This window comes from Polyodon spathula, chromosome 6 (genome assembly GCF_017654505.1).
Source record: "Polyodon spathula isolate WHYD16114869_AA chromosome 6, ASM1765450v1, whole genome shotgun sequence".
Lineage (NCBI taxonomy): Eukaryota > Metazoa > Chordata > Actinopteri > Acipenseriformes > Polyodontidae > Polyodon > Polyodon spathula.
In genome coordinates this window covers 1,998,991-2,009,812 of record NC_054539.1, presented here as the reverse complement: position 1 = coordinate 2,009,812, position 10,822 = coordinate 1,998,991, and positions in this window count along the sequence as shown.

Below are 10,822 nucleotides of genomic sequence, written 5' to 3'. Positions count from 1 at the left end.
TTGCATTGAAGAATCTCTGTGATGTGTGGTAGGAGATTACAATGACAGAACCAGTGCTATCTATTACAAACTAAAAAGAAAAGGCTTTCTGTAAATTACAGTGGCCCCGCGGATTTTGTCATCTGGAAATAAACCCAAACCAATTTTATTAAATAGTGCCGCAGCAAAACTACTGCAACTGGCCAACATATTGTAGTATAAGGGATTATTCTGCACCCGATCACCTCCAAGATTGGAAATGAACAGTGCCAAGCAGCTTGCAGTTCTTTGCCCACCCTTCTATCTAGCAGATGTTGCTTTCATAAAGGAAACAAATAAGCAATCAACATGAGAGCATCATGGCCTCGGAGCCACGTGTTCAGACCACAGCGTGTCCTTCAGGTTGTGGGGCCCCAGCATGTACTGTGGGGGCCTCGGAGCCACGTGTTCAGACCACAGCGTGTCCTTCAGGACATGGGGCCCCAGCATGTACTGACAGGGCCTCGGAACCATGTGTTCAGACCACAGCGTGTCCTTCAGGACATGGGGCCCCAGCATGTACTCTAGGGGCCTCAGGGAACCATGTGTTCAGACCACAGCGTGTCCTTCAGGACATGGGGCCCCAGCATGTACTCTAGGGGCCTTGGAGCCACGTGTTCAGACCACAGCATGTCCTTCAGGACATGGGGCCCCAGCATGTACTCTAGGGGCCTCAGAGAACCATGTGTTCAGACCACAGCGTGTCCTTCAGGACATGGGGCCCCAGCATGTACTCTAGGGGCCTCGGAGCCACGTGTTCAAACCACCACTGAGGCCTGTATTTATGAGGTGAGGAAACACGCAGCAATTCCAAATGGTTACATCTTGTTTAGGGTTATTAGTATCGGGGGTAGTAGCCAGGCTTCCTCTACAGCGTCTACTTCAAGCGAGCCAGTGCCAGGTCTAGGAAGCTCCATTGATGTGGTCCAGGGTTTTGGTGGCATTAATAGTTTCCCTCATACAATGAATCATGATATATTTGAATTAGGGAGTGTAGCTTTACAGTATTAGCTTGGCAGTGGTTTTCCAGTTTCTTCTTCTTCTTCTTCTTCTTCTTCTTCTTCTTCTTCTTAGAAGAAGAAGAAAAGAAGAAGAAAAAGAGGTGAAGGGGGTTTTGTGGTAGTAGTATGTTAGATCCATTTCTCGATACATCTATTTTTTTTCAGATTATATATATATATGATATATATATATATATAATGTTGAGGTATGACTCTGCTGGCAACGCTTCTTAATAGCTTCATTGAACTTTCTTTGACTGCTTCGTTAGCACGTAATGTCTGAGATGTTTATGCTTCTCAATCAGTTAACTATTTTGTGTTCAGACACCACAGAAATACACCTTACCTTACTTGAAACAAACTGTTTGTGGCCATGGTGTAAAAAAAATAAGACTACAACAACAAATCAATCACTTAGTCTTCCCATCTAATGCTACATTGATTGATGATTACCTAGATTTAATCAAAAAGAGGAGTTTATAAGGTACTGTACATCACAGGTCAGTTACCTTAAACAACAGAATATGAGAACAAGAGATGATAAGATAATATTACTGACCTATACTGTAACATGTTTCATTCGTTGAATTCTGGAAATTCAGGTACTTTGCCATATCCAGTCGATAACTGAACAGCTTTGTGATGATGTCAGACCCTGAACAGCACTGCTGTATAAATGAATGCGCTGGTGCGCACATTTATTGAAAAAATAAAAGGTTTAAACAAAACAGATACAAAAACAAAAAGGCACAAAACGAAACAAAGCAAGTATCGTACTGGTGAATATTCAGCATGAATAGCAAATGTTATGTTTCAGCGCTTAGTTTCTCTTTTACTCATGTTTCATTCTGCCTCGGAAAAAAACACTCCGCATTCAGCCAAAGCTGCTTGTTTTTATATTGTGGCCGAGAGATTAACTGGCCATTAATTACCGAGTTTATCCCCCGACCACAATCGGCACAGACTTTATCATACGCGTGGTCTACAGCCAGTTTGCCAATCATCCCTCGCTGTTGACCATGCATGCTCACCATTTTATCTGGATGGAGCATTTTAACCCCATCGAGACTGTAACGCGATAATAATAAAAAAGTGTGTTTTTACACACAAACAATACATTTTAAATAATAATTCAACAAATAATATAATCCACACAGGGGCGGCGTTTATCCCATCACAATAACCAAAATCATTTTAATTCTATATTTACAGAACGTAACTCAAGACAGCGTGCTTGGTAAGAACAGTGAGGGGTAATTGGCCTGCTTTCCAATTCAGTTTTACAGAATAAGATATTCTTTTTCTCTACCTCAACATTGAAAGGATTAAAACTCAATTCAAAACACTTTTTTTTTATTCCATTTCAAATTGATAGAAGTGATAAAAGTTTACTAAAAGCACAGTTGCCAAGTTTTTCTTTTTCTTTTTTTTAATCAGGCAAAAATCGTAAACATTCAGTTTGGCAGACAATCTTTATTTCTTGTTTGTTTTTGTTTTCTTTTCTTTTTTGGTTTTAAACTTCAAACCAGTACGACCAAAACAACAGCATGACCTCATGCATCGTCGAGTACATCTGCCTTACAGTTGTCATTAGGCGTTAAGAACCACTTCAGGTTTAAAAAGGATAATAATAATCAGGGCTTTAACTTTGAACTGCTTTTAAGTGTGGAGATTAAAGATGTCAATAGCGCAGAAAGTCAGCGCCGTTTGAAAGGTTCTAATAGCTGCCTGTACCCCCAACGGTGTCTTCGGAGAGCTGTCCTGGGGCGTGTGCCAAGGGAGGAATCAGCCTGTGACAGAATCACTCAACCTCCAGACATGTCAGCCCCTCTCCCAGCCCGACAGTTCTCACGAAAAACCTAAACAAGAGGTTTCGGGTGTCAGGGAAAGAATTCTATAATGCGTTTTAATAATATTACTGCACTTCAGAGCTAGCCAGTAAGCAACAGGATCATAAAGGTGGCAAGTCTCAGCGGAGCTGCGAGGGGAGAGATTCTGGAGCCTTGCTCCAGTGTATGACACCTGGGCACTGGGCAGGGTGCCAACGCTGCGTGAAAGCAAAGACAATGGAAACCAAGGACATTGCTTCTCATGGGGAGGGCAAGTAGGTACAAATATTCAGGAAAACCCGCCACTGGCTAACAGCCTATAGGATAGGGTTTCAGGCTATTGAAAAAAATAACAATTTTAGCCCAGTATCTTGGCAGCTGGGTTTTAACCCTTTAAGGTACAAGGGACTGATGTGTCCCACAAAAAAAAAAAAAAAAAAATGCTTTCTTATTTTTGCAACGAGGTGCATAAAAATAGGGTTTAAAATGTAATTGATTTTTACCCCATTTTTCTCCCAATTTAAAATAGCCAATTATATTATTTTTTAGGCTCCCACCCCAGCACTGACTCGGGAGCAGCGAAGACAAACACACGCTGTCCTCTGAACGTGTGCAATTTTTCACTCTGCAGGCCTGCCATGCAGCCACCTCAGAGGACAACGCAGCTCAGAGCAGCTTACAGGCAAGCCCGCAGGTGCCCAGCCAGTCTGCAGGGGGCGCTGGTGCATGGTGAGCCAAGGACACCCTGGCCGACTTAAGCACTCCAATATGACGAGGTTTTGCTACAAACATTAAAAATGTACTTTGGTACAAGAAGGCTCAAGATAGACAAACTGAACGCAGGGAACATACTGAACACAGGGAACACAGGGAACACATTGAACACAAGGAACACAGGGAACACAGGGAACAGACTGAACACAGGGAACACACTGAACACACGGAACACAGTGAACACAGGAAACACTAAACACAGGAAACACTAAACACAGGGAACACACTGAACACAAGGAACACAACACAAGGAACACACTGAACACAGGGAACACAGGGAACACAGTGAACACAGGGAACACAACACAAGGAATACACTGAACACAGGGAACACACGGAATACAGGGAACACAACACAAGGAACACACTGAACACAAGGAACACACTGAACACAGGGAACACACCACCCTGAACACAGGGAACACAGTGAACACAGTGAACACAAGGAACACAGTGAACACAGGGAACACAGGGAACAGACTAAACACAGGGAACACAGGGAACACAACACAAGGAACACACTGAACACAGAGAACACACCACCCTGAACACAGGGAACACACTGAACACAGTGAACACAAGGAACACAGTGAACACAGGGAACACAGGGAACAGACTAAACACAGGGAACACAGGGAACACAACACAAGGAACACACTGAATACAGAGAACACACCACCCTGAACACAGGGAACACACTGAACACAGTGAACACAAGGAACACAGTGAACACAGGGAACACAGGGAACAGACTAAACACAGGGAACACAGGGAACACACCACCCTGAACACAGGGAACAGACTAAACACAGGGAACACAATACAAAGAACACACTGAACACAGAGAACACACCACCCTCAACACAGGGAACACAGAGAACAGACTGAACACAGGGAAAACAGGGAACACAACACAAGGAACACACTGAACACAGGGAACACACACACTGAACACAGGGAACACAAGGAACACACACAAGGAATACACTGAACACAGGGAACACACCACCCTGAACACAGGGAACACACTGAACACACTGAACACAAGGAACACAGTGAACACAGTGAACACAGGGAACACAGGGAACAGACTGAACACAGGGAACAGACTGAACACAGGGAACACAGGGAACAGACTGAACACAGGGAACAGACTGAACACAGGGAACACGCTGAACACACAGAACACACTGAACACACAGAACACAGGGAACACACAGAACACAGGGAACACTTCAGAACACACTGAACAGAGGGAACACACTGACCACAGGGAACACAGGGAACACTCAGGAAGCTTTATCTCAATGCATATTCTGCACACCTGAACCAGGGGCTAGTCCTTTTCAGGAAACTCTCTCTCAATGCGTATTCCACACACCTGAACCAGGGGCAGTTAGTGGAGGAATGAGCCCTAGTAGGTGGTCCGTGCGATTGACCCTAAACAAACAGAAGAGATCCGATCTTTCTGATTGCAACAGGAAAGGAGCTGGCTAAGATAAGGCAGACCGAGATCTATCAGCTCTCTTCAAGTGCTGCTTTTGTTTGTCATCGAACCTCAAACCACTCCAGGAATATTGCACCATGTGGTCATTTCCTTATTTTTTGGCAGCCCTGAGGCATGGGGGATGACACGTTGGGGTAAATTCATCTTGTTGTCCCCAGTGCCACTGAGGTAACCTGAAGGTAAGATCTTTCTCTGCCAAGCTGCAAGATGAGACCGGTCATTACTTCAATTAGGAGGAGACTGCAGTACAGTATAATCCCTTTACCATGCCTGTGTGTGTGTGTGTGTGTGTGTGTGTGTGTTCAGATCACTTTGTACTAATCAGCTGCTTCCACTCCAATAACAACTAGTTATGGTAAAGCATATCAATAATGACAAACCAGGGGAAACTATGCAAAATGCATAGTATAATCATAGGAAAAGCATGGGAATACTGCTGTACAAACATACTGTGGTAAACTAATAAGGGTTCTGCCATTGAAGATGAGCTGGTGCTGCCATTGTCTCTTACTGCATGGTCACACCATTGCCAGTATACAGCCTTTGTAGCACCCCTGGGGCAAATCACTCCACCCTGTACAGAAATTACCATACCAAGCTGGGCTCCTGCTTAGAATGAACTGCAGCACCCCAAAATAAATACCAAATAGAAACAAATCCATTTAGAAAAATGTAATGTGTACCTTCTAAATAAAACTCACTTATTAGAATTACAACAATACTAATAGGCCCATTACACTCACTTAACCCTGGTCTTAACTGACTACCAGACCTGAGATAACTAGTGCTAAATACCATGACACTTTATACACATTGAACATTTCAATCCTTATTATTACGAGTGCATCACTAAACAGACAAGCACAGACAACCAAGCCTTGCATTGCAATTCATCAAGGAAAAAGTGACCAATTAGTACTGTGCTAGTTTTTTTCTGCTTGTGAAGAACAGCAACTGTAGCCAGATTTCAGTTACCCACTGTAGTCTAAATCCATCTAGTACGAGCATTCTAGTGGGAGGCATTCTTATGCTGCCTCCTTCATCGCTAATGAACATGTATTACAGAAGCTGGTTGAATGTAATGCCATTCTGCAGGTGTGCTGAGGCCGGGTTTAGTGTTTGTATTTTGGGACAGGGGAAACGTCAAGCTGACCTACTGAGGGTGGAGGAGAATCAATGGATAGCATAGCTGGTGAAACGGATGGCTGTCCTGCCAAAATAAGGAATTGGAGAACAAAGAATAATTCTATTAAATAAAAATGTGCAAGACTGGAAAAGACATAAGGAAGAGGAATTGAACGTTATGATAAAGATTTATGAATGGTGCTGGATACAGAGGAAATGATTCAAGTTGTTTTGCTGAAGTTTTGCTGTGGCCCCCTGGATTTATAAGTCTTCTTTATGGACCCCCTCAGCTGCTCGAACGAGCACAGCAGCTGGAAGGCATATGCATAGTGTTTACTGGAGCGGTTCTTACACTTTCAGACAAGGAAATCCTGTGCAGTGCTGGAAAGTGCAGGGAGACGTCACCAGGGAATAGGCAGTCTGTGTGTCTTTGTGTAATAAAAGCTGATCAGACCACAGTCCCAGCAGAAGTCGTCTTCTTTTTTTGGCAGAGGAGGAGAGTTTCTGCACAGAGGTGTCGTGCCATGTAGGATGCTTTCTGCATGCATGTTGATGAGGCTGGCGGTATTGTCTGGTGTGGGTGTGAAAACCCATCTCATTCTACAGCGCTGGCAAGAAGAATATACTGACCCTCCCACACATTTACTGGGCTTCTTTCTTTCCAAGTCTGCGCACAGGTTTCAATTTCAATCACTTTCTTCTTTTGTTTCTGTTGGGAAAAGTAACTTGAGAGTAACTTCTGCTTTACTCCCACACATCTAGTGATGACTAACTTTGTATGTTTGGTTTTTTTTTTTATTAATTGTTTATTCATTTTTCTACCCACTTACCCAACAGGAGACCTGAAAATCAGTGGGTGAACTCTCTTTCCACAGTCAAGCCACTCAACTCTTTACACCTGCCAAACAAAAGCAACAGATATTACCAAGCTACTGAACCGTGGAGGTCAGGACCAGCCTGGTCTGGCACTTAACCAGAAGGGGCCACTCAAATGAGATACACTTAAGCGATGATTAGTTTTTTCATTTTTATGTATGAGGAGATAAACACTCTGAATTCAAATTCTAATTCTATTTTGGAATTTAGTATGTTTGTTTTCTGAGTTCACTGCATTTAAATACAAATCATCGCTGTTATACAGTATTGTTTTATGAAAATATGTAACCTACTTAAAACTGAAACAACAAAAATACCATCAAACTATTTTTTTTCCCTAATTCAGTAATTATTATTTATTTTGTTAATTCTTGTGAATTTAGAACTCATGAAAGCTGAGGGACAATGGGCTGGATCTTCAACTTCCACTTAATCTGATGTGTTGAAAACAAGCATGAAGATGTTAAGGGCGATACAATGAAAAAATAATTGTGATTTAATAGTAAAAGAAAAAAATGAAATGGGTATAATTACATAAAGAGGGATCATAGCACCATTGTTTGACTGCTTTCAATTTAGGTAAGTCATGCTTTATCATTCCAGCAGTGGAAAATGAGTCCCATTGCTTTCACACATGGCTCTGTAAGCACACGGCAGTCCGGGTCTCCCTCAAACAGAGGCTGACACTATGTGTTGTGGTTTTGTATTCATTCAGCTTTATAGCTTTGACACTCACTAGGGTCAGAGGTCTGTTGCATAAAACACCTTAAGTTACTTTTCCCTTTAGTTTCGGCTCAAGTGTTCCCAGTTTCATGGTGTTGCAGAAAGCAGCTGAACATATTTAAGAGTCAATGCCCTGAGAAAACGTATCCTTAAGTGTTACCTCAAAATGAATGCTTCAGGTGTTTCATACAACCAACCCCAGAAACTCTTCTTTATATAAAAAACAAGTTAACAAAATTTAAATTAAAAACATTGTTTAAGAGAAAACAAGATAAAAAAAGCAGAAGCATTTAGTTTCTGCCACTGTGAAAGGACCATTTGTAGGACTAGGACGTTAAGGTGTGGATTTGGTGAAGAGGAACCCACCATTCATCAGCCAATCAATCCAGTGGGCAAGCAACCAATCAGCTGCTCTTATGTCAACTATTTTCTGCCATTTACCCCCCCAGATCAGTAATGAGGTATTCTGCTGATATCCCTCTTCCTAGATTTTGACCAGAATCCAGTTTTGACACCTATAGGAGTTTGGTGTAGGCCCATGTGACTAGCCTCACTTGATAGTATTGAATGGCAGTCGTGAATAACAATGAATACTGTAGGTAGATAAAATGCTGAATGTTTCCTTGGCAAATGTATTTCTTCATTTCAAGCAGCCATGGAAATCTTTCCCACACAATTCCAAACCTAACTGAATCTTCACTTCAAGAATGATAATTAACGTAAAAATCACCCAGTGTACCTGCTACAAAAAATGGTGCGAAGTACTTTGTGGACAGCGTATTGAGTAACACCTACCCCTGCACAAAAACTGTCTAAACAAAGTGTTCTCAACTCGTTCTAGGTGGAGGCCAAGATGGGCCACAAGGATAGGCATCAGCCCTGTCGCGGTGGGTGGGGTTAGGAGCTATTTTAATTAGAAAACTGTAAATGTTCTTGAAATCAGACAGTCAATCAAAACACGTATTTAACCAGGTGAGTCAATTGAGAACAAATTCTCATTTACAGCGACCTCGCAAGAGGCTCACAACACCACAGCAAACTACATAAAATGCAAAAATAAGTATTCTGTGTATCAACCATCACTCAGAAAGAGGTGCGTACCCACACAACCAAGATCCTGTAGAATCGCAGGTAGAACCTCAGGTAGAATCTCAGGGAAGGCTGCGCCTGGTGAGTACTTGGTTGAAGAGATCTTGAGATGAACCCAGTGCTGCGTTGTATGTACTGAAGTGGCGTGGGTTAATTTCCAAGGGCAGAACCCTATATACCCATGGTGTTACAGGGCTTTAAGTTTATTTAAAACTATTCTGTCTACTTTGTGGATGTTAAAAATCAGCAATTCTCTCCTCTCCTGTTTGTCCTCGTATGTTAATCGAGTCATTCCAACTCAAGAAAACCCTTGAAACAAGCTTTAAAATTTATCATCTCACTTAAGGAGAATAAATGTGGCCAATGGTCATTTTTACCTGTGTCAAAAATGTTCAAACCATTAGCATTACACAGCTGTTGTATTCCATGCACACGACACCTGCCCTGAAACCATTTCCTCAATCACATGAATTGTATGCATCATCAATCACAAATGGAGAAACACCTCCCCAGAATTTGATCCACGAGCTGCAAAGACCCAATTCCTCATAAGGGTCTATAAATAATATACCATTCTCAGAATCTGGAGCTGGAAAAATCTAATTCCTTGATCCCACATGAATCAGTAAAACTGGATGTTGCACCAGATTTTTTTCCAATCTATACATTCATGCAGTCATTAAAGGTGTGTTTTCAGCTCAGGAGCACAAAGCCCAGAAAGTATTTTTTGTCAGAATAAAAAAAAAAAAGGTGTGGTATGGATCAGGAGGGGTGCTGCCTAAAGGGGCACCTGCTGAACCGTTTCAAATTTCGAGAAATTTCAACCAGTTCACAGCCAGAAGCCCTCCGAGTCCTCTCACCTTTCCCTGTCTGGAGCAACTGCCTGCCTGCAGTAATAATGCTAATTCTGCCTGCTCACATCTCTCTCTACCTGTAGGAGAATGCCAGGATTTGTAAAGGCAAAGAGAATCTTACACAACCTTGATTTTGCTACTGATTTTACCTTACCATATTACTAAGAATGTGAAGTGCAGAAATGCTTGGCAAATAAACAAAACAAAATTTGAAGCTGTCCAATATTTAACTTTCCGGCATCTAAAAATTGAAATAACAAAGTCACTGTATTTACTGTAAGGAACTGTTTTGACCCTACAGTCGGAGCTGCAGTTTATTGAACCATAAGCGCGGACGGGCATGGCAGATTGTTACGCAACACTGGTACTGGGTCTTACTCAGAATTTTGAACTGGAAAGTCTGTGTTTGACCGGAAAATAAAAGGAAGGGACTATTGTCACAGTAGTGGCAGTCGTGAAAGATGAACCTGTAAAAACTTGCCGTGACTGTTAAATATCTGAGTTGCTTAGACATCACATCCTTTTGGTCTCTTGCTTACCTTAGATCTCACCAGAGTATTGTTACATATATTTCCTTCCACTTGAAAAACACTGGAAAGTAGGAGACCATAAGGTGCAGGGTCATCACAAGCATTCTGTTTTCTTTGAAATAGTTTAGTAGATAATGGGAGGTTTCTCACTTCAGTTTTCCAAAGTCGAATAAAAACAACACTAATATAAAATGGCCATTGAAAAGTATAGAGCGAGTAGCAAAGGGTTCTTTAATGAATATAAACACGAAGCGTCAAATGATGGAAACCGGAAATGCTTGCATTTCCAACCCTTTGATTTTATGTAATTCTATTGTCTGGAACCCTTGCTGATCTTCAATAGAAGGAATGGTTATTTACAGAACCCAGAACCTAAATATTATCATATTGAAATGCATATGCAGTTATGGACATTACATAAAAGCAGGGGTGCCCAACCCTAGTTGTGGAGAGACACAATCCTGCAGGTTTTTAGGGCAGCTTTAAATCCTCAATG